This window comes from Argiope bruennichi, chromosome 11, assembly GCF_947563725.1.
Source record: "Argiope bruennichi chromosome 11, qqArgBrue1.1, whole genome shotgun sequence".
NCBI classification, from domain to species: Eukaryota; Metazoa; Arthropoda; class Arachnida; order Araneae; family Araneidae; genus Argiope; species Argiope bruennichi.
The window spans coordinates 56,607,774-56,615,399 of record NC_079161.1 but is presented as its reverse complement, the minus strand read 5'-3'; positions in this window follow the sequence as shown (position 1 = coordinate 56,615,399).

Sequence of the window (7,626 nt, the reverse complement as noted above, 5' to 3'; positions counted from 1 at the left end):
TGCAATTTTGAACGCTTCAAGCAGTAATAATAATAAATGCTTCAACTGCACAATTATTTAAAGCTAGAAATTCGGATTCCGCGTTCGTAATAAGCTCTCAAACAATGATTCTTCTAGTAATTTAGTGATAATTCTTTTTACACACAAAATTCCACTTCTGATGCTGTCTAGCTATGCAGATAAATCTAGGCTCTTAAATTATAATGGTATGATGCCTTGAACTTCACATTCGAAGTTTAAAGATCCATATACAATAGTTTGTTTTGCTTTTGGGCTTATATTTAAGACATTTTTAGAACCGCGGTGGCCTGGTGGTAAGGTCTCGGTTCGTGAGCCGTACGGTTTCAGGTTCGAGACCCGATTTCACATAGTAATCGCCGAACCGAACCATTGGGTCTGTTGCACGTTAAATTCATCAGGGCCAAATTTTCCTCCAGCTGGGGTGGTGTGGAGAGATGGGGGGGGTGTCAGCTCAGGTGTCGTCCTCGTAATCTGACCGCGGTTCAAAATGACGAGGTCCTTTCCAAAATAGCCCTAGTATTGCTTTACAATGGGGACGTCAATATAATTAAACTTCAGAAATTTTCAGACGAATTCCAAATTTCTTGGCAGCCACAAAGAGGATATGGAATAGTGGATATTGCTGCAAAATCAGCAAACGAATCCTATAAACAAACCATTCCTTATGTTGATGCAGTTCTTCCGTTCGTAAATGGCCTTTCCGAAACTAGCAAAACCAGTGGAACTTTGAGACCGAAAACAAACTACATACTGGCAAACCTTTTATTGAACTTTGGTGTTTCTCCTTAAATCGCCGATGCGATGTTATTCTGACACGCTTACGTATTGGGCATTCTTGAATAACGCTTAAATATATACTTTTTAAGCAACCACCACTAATTCGTAAAGACTGTGGTGATAATTTAACTATCCGACATATTTTGATTGAATGTTAGTCCCTGGACACATTACGTATTAAATATTTTAACTTGGTTGTTCCTTGTCTTCCGCTTTTAATTAGACATAAACCACATTTTAACATTTTCCTTTATTTAAAGGAAAAGGGTTTTATCAAAGAAATTTGAAATGTTGATCCTTTCTTATCGTTAATTTGTAGTTGTCTTTTTAATATCAGATTATAAACATTTTATACATAGTTTTAGGACGTAGCGTTAAAGTTTTCATCTAGTTGAGGGGCATTTTATTCAGAAAATGGATCTTGCACTAGAATAATACTCACTCACTCAAAGAGGATATGATTCATTGCAATTACTCATTTTGATTTACCTTTACTTCTATATAAAATAAATTTAAAAACATATGAATAAATGACCACATTTTAAACTTTCCTGAGTTCAAATCACGCAGTTCTGTAAAATGTACGTACGTCTGTGCGTCTGTCTATGACAAAGATTACTCAAAAACGATTTGAGCCAGCTTTGAAATTTGGTACACGGTATTTACAACAAATTTGCAGATTTCTATCAAATTTTCAGTAAAATCTGTTCAGAGGAAGACGTCTGTCTGTCCTGCTGATGGAATATAAGTAAAGACGATAATTAGAAAATGAAGAGAGCGAGATAGATAAAATTCGGTACACAGTCTTAACATCTATAGTGCAGACAACTGCCAAAATTTGAGCCAAATGCAAATAAAGTTGACTGTCCTTCGGTCTGTAATTTCAGAAGCGCATGTAAATGAGATAAATCAAAAACGTAAACACTTAAATATATCAAATTTGATATGGCATTTTGTGACTAAAACTGCATTTTTTTTTATAAAAAATTTTTTTTTCAGTCGGTTGCGGAAAAGGAGTGTAAAGCACAAATTAGATTTTCGGTTATTATTAACGCAGGCAAAGGATTAATCGCCAAGAAAATGCTAAATTCAAGCCAAAAGTATTTAATATTTCGTAAGTAATGCAAAGTATCATATAAAGCGTACTATGGCATGAGAAGTTTGTAAGAGATTATGCGAGAAAATTTGGAAGAGACCACTCCGGCTTGTTTTAAGATTGACTTACGCTATTGTAATTTTAACCATATTACAAAAAAATGTCAAACCTTACTGCGATTTCCGACAGAAATAAATGCCTAGTGCTTCATGAGTTTCACTTATTGATAATAATTGGTTTTAAAGTTGGAAAAATACTTAATGATTTGCAAGCGTTGGAAATTTTACATTTTCTTTTGCTAGTGAAAATCGCAACTTTTGCCCATAATATACTGCATTCATACAAAAAAAAAAATCGCGCACCAAAAATTACTTTCTAATAAAACGAATAAATGCTCAATATGTTTTTATACATCTAAGATTACCGAATGTAAAATGTACCGGGGCATAATATCATGATGTAAAAGTACATACTAATGTAAAATGGATTAGTCTGTTTGATTCCAATAACATGATCTTAGAAACATCATTGGGCTGACTTGAAAACAATTTAATAGAAGTGAATCATGATTAAATGAAAACACATACATGAACCGATATCTGTATCCTCAGGACTATGCATACTTAACCCGAGATAGCAAACCGCCCACCTACTGGTGGATTTTCACTCAATCCGGTGATCTTCCATTGCTCGAGCCAGGACTTAACCACTAAACCACCGCATTCCCAAACAATAGTTGCAGAAATAAGACATAAATTATCCTAGAATTTCAGAGTTATTATGTCGAGATTATTTATATGCTGACAGTTCGCATCGCTGTTAAATTTTCTTTCTTTAAAGAGTCAAATTTAATGATATATGATTTGTGGGACTGTACATAGTTGAAGTAATGGATAATTATTCATGAGATGAAAGGTTCATAAATGTTGTATCAGAAAAAAGGTAAAACAAGATGTTTAAAAAAGAGCTTTTTTCTTTGAAAATAATGATGAAACACTTTGAAAAAATATTTTGGAGAACACTCAATCAGCAGGCGGCAGTAGAAAATGAAACAACGACGTTTATTTACACGAAGACACACAGGACAACACAAAGACGACAACTATATACAGCACACAATTATCTTCAGCCGAGACGTGCAGACAACAGACTCTAATGCAGACCGTAGCGCACAACTTAATTCAGCACTCACTTGACTCCGTCGCTGCTCCGCTAATCTCTGGAAGGCCAGTTCTTGCTGTCGATTCCGACTACTCTGCCTTAGCAGCTGCGGCCGCTTCCTTTTATAGGTCTCAGGAGGCGGGGCTAGACGCCTCTCAACCAATCATTAACGTTCGAGGCGTATTTCTGTTCCTACTGGACGGATCAGGAAAATTCTCGATGTTTCGGGTATAATCTATTTTGGCGCCAAAGTCGTCGCCAAGTTGCCAAATGGTCGCCAAGTTTGTCGCCAAGCTCTGGGACTTTCCGACGCGACGCACGGACTCAATATAGATGACTGTAAAACATTCTTTACGATGGTGGAACCAACTATGCTGGGAAGCAGCTTTACAGATTCGTAACAATATCAATATTATACAAATATAAATTAATTTTAGTCTCGAAGATGAAAGGAATTTAAAAATTAATATATTTTTCGAAGGCTGATTTGGTAGTTTTAATGATAGATTTGTTGAGTAAACTAACTGTTAAAAACTGTAAGTTGACTATTACGAAATGCACCTTAAAATTACGATCATATGATCAGGATGACCAGAGCGAAGTGTTTCTCTGTCCAGATATCCATGTCACAGCAGAAGACCAAATCACAACGAATATGCAGAAAACATGCGCCCATGATGCATCTTTGTTGGCGTCAGGTTTTGGATTTCAAACTTTCTTTTCTCAAAACCTATCACCATGATGCTATATTGTGGTTTGATGATGATGCTATATTGATGATGGTGATAGTTTTATCCGAAACCAACCACCATGATGCTGTATTGACGATGATGATGTCGCGTCCGTGCTACCATGGAAAGGGACTGCAGTAGCCTCTGAGGGTAAAGACCCTGAGCCCCAGAGGGCAAAAATCTAACTTCCAGCTCATATGAATACAACACTTACACACTTGCTTGCACAACCCCATTTTACGAGCGGGGGAGAGACTGTTTCACACACCTCACAAATAGAACACAGGGTAAAGAACAACCATGCCCGAACCAGACTCAAACCTGGGACCGCAAATCACAGCGAAGAAAGCGCTACCTCTAGGCCAGGACGCCTGGGGTTCAGTTGATTGAAAATACACATTGGATTTTTTGGCGCTTGTGCATCAAAGGCATATCAGCAATTAATAAACTAAAAAATTGGCAAAGATTGAAAAATTAAGCCAACAGGAATTCTTGAGATTTCAGACTCTCGAATAAAACCTTTATCACATTCAGCTGGCAAAAAATTACGAACCCTGAATAAGGTTGCGAATTTCTAGCATTGTATTTTTTGCTATAGTTACGAAATACAAGTATTCAACGTGAATATAACATTCTTCTGAGTCTATCAAGCGAACACAAATTTTATGCATCTTTTTTCTAATCGACTGTGAACAAAATTTAACATGGGTATAAGTTTGTTTAAAGTGATAGTATTCCGAATTTCAATGATTTATTTCATATTATTTTTTTTTAATTCTCTTTTCAGGCGCCAACCTTGTGCAGCAAATTTTATTTATATATCTTTTTAACGTTTGAAGATATCGATCATGCTTGTATTTGAACAGTCAGACCGATAGACTTTCACTGAATGAATTTCATTAAGAATTTGACATATATCTAAAAATCTGGCCTGATGTCCGTATAGCAAATTTCATTTGTCTAGTTTTAAATGATTTGCAGTTATCTTGTTCACAGACAGACATAATGTCAAAAATGTGTTTTATTTGTCTAGTTTTAAATGTTTTGCAGTTATCTTGTTCACAGACAGACATGATGTCAAAAATGTGTTTTATTTGTCTAGTTTTCAATGTTTTGCAGTTATCTTGTTCACAGACAGACATGATGTCAAAAATTTATTTTATTTGTCTAGTTTTCAATGTTTTGCAGTTATCTTGTTCACAGACAGACATAATGTCAAAAATTTGTTTTTCGAGCTCAAGCAGGTCGGTAATGTGGCGATATATGAAAATCGTGACGAGCTTCTATATAGGAACACGGATTCGTTATATGTTTCAGCTCAAACTCGAGACATATTTTCAGACATGAAAAAAAAAAAAACTCCAATGACTTCTATTTTAGCAATTATCCTTTTGATCATTTTTATATGATGATTCAAACAAAGGTAGACTAGGATATTTTAAAAATGAACCAATCGAACCCATTAAAGAATTTGTAGGATTAAAGTGCAAAATGTATGCGTATTTTTTTGTTACGAGTTTTAAAAAAACAGCTAAAGGAATAAAAATTTAAATTTGAGAAATTTCCCTCTAGAAAAACATATAGATGTAAAAAAATGAATAAATAAAATGCTTATTATAATTAATCGGATGAATAAAGACAAAAGGAATTATATATTCATATAGTGTTAAATCCATTAACATACAATGAAAGAGGTATCGAAGACTTGCTCAGTTACCAAAGAAATTTTATTATTTGATGTCTACGGATCTTTTATAAAGCAGTCATTTAGCCCCACCTCTATGAAGTTTTTTTCTTTATGAAATGCATAGTGAAAATGATATTATTCTTTAAATTAAATCGTTTTAAAAAATAAACAAACTTATTATTTAACTTTTATAAAATGAACAGTACTTCCTTCACTATAAAGTGAAATATTATTTCTGAAATATAAACTAATTTACATATTAATCAAAACATCTTGTATAGTAAATGTATTCATACGCCAGAATTTCTTTTTAAAAAATATTTTCTCGCGTTGAATTTTTTAATATCAATTTTAATCGCACAACTGCAATTATTAATATATAATTATTACAAGAGCTTTATAATTAACAATTCATTGCTTTTTTTGACTAATTTAAAAATTTTGATAAAAGGTTTTACTTTTTGTGTCGCTGGGATTGAATGTGCAGAGGTTTTTAGAAAGTATATAATCAAAGAACTTCGTTTTGACTTCACAGTTTACGGTGGTTCTCAACTTTAGGGATATATCAAAAATAAATTCAGCACCATAGCTTGGCTAACATGAGCACCCAGGATAAGGATCCACGTGGAAAGAAAGACACTCCTTCGGAATCAAACGAATCCCATTCCGACAGTGAAGTAGAAAAAGCTGAAGAAAATCTTGATCACCTGAAGTTACAAGAGCGTTCATCAAAGGAGGAAGATTCTGATGAATCGAGGTCATCATTTCCTTCAAATCAAGAACGGACTATAGTCAGTGAAGAAGGTCCACAGACTGTACCAATTGCTAAATCATGGAAACTTAAAGAATCCCACGAACCATTTTCTGACGTCCAGTCGGATCCAGGGCCACAAGCTAGTTGCGGCTTTGATCTTCAGAAAGAGAAGAACGTTGAGTCAAAAGGATTCAGTGAGAGTACGGAATCGGTAACTGCTGAGAGCACTCCATCTTATGTGTCTCCTCCACCAACAGAATCGCTCTTGGATCCCCCTCCGATCCCACCCAGGAGAGAGGGATTACTCCAGAACATGCCTCCTCCGATACCACCCAAGAGATATGATTTAATTCGGAAACTTTGGCATCAAAGCAGTTCAAAAAGTGAAGGTACACCTACATTAGAGGGTATTGCCAGTATTGTCTCTGAAGAAGCGACCTGCTCCGGTGGATCGGGAAACTTCCAGGAGGGCCAGCCATCTAACGTTGTACCTTACTTAGTGAGAGACTTGGTGAGAGATATATCTGAAGCTTCAGATTCAAACATAAGCGATATTCCAGATGAGTACCAAGAAACGTCTTCTGAAATTCCTGTTACTCCTCATACTAGTTCACTCTCATCAACTTCGACAACGTCCTCGACCTCTTCCATAGGATCCATTGAACAGCATAGTGTACCACTGCTCCGAAAGGTGGCGGATGAATGGGGAGTTGGTCCTTCACTTGGAGTCGTATCGGCTAAACAATTTGGATTCGCAGAAGGAAAACAATCGGGGTTGGCTGGAGATGAACATCCTGCATCCGAACCTTTGGAAGCACTTTTATTTCGTAGACAACAAGACTTGGATGAGTCAACACTATGTGCTCCTCTACCAAAAGAAAGTCGAGAAGTGCGCGACCTTGAAGAGGCAGAAAATGCAGCAATCGCATTGAAGAAAGACGAGGAAAGAATTGAATTTTCCGATTCAGGAGCCGGTTCTCCGTCTAAACGAAGAGAAACTTCCAAACATGAGGTTGTCCCAAGCGCTGAGGGGGAACGAATTATCAGAAAAACAAATGATCCCTTGCAATCCAGCCACGAACTAACTTGTAGAGCATCTTCAGAAACGAAAGATTCGAAAGTGTCTCCTAAACCGCAGACGAGCAGGAAATCCTGGCAGAAACCCGGTCTTCTTCGTAGCATGCAGCTCCCTCCGGTGAAGTCGATGGACATTGATTTAGTCGAAGAAGTTGATCCGATTTCCCCTCGTAGGGCTCCAAGTCCTGAATTAATGGAAACGGGAGGGAATGATGAGTCTCCTAAAAAGATGAAGATAACTGCCGACGAAACTGGGTTGTCCGAATTGAATCCCGTGGTGAAATCTGGCGATCAATCGAATATATCGGAGGCTGAAGGGGCT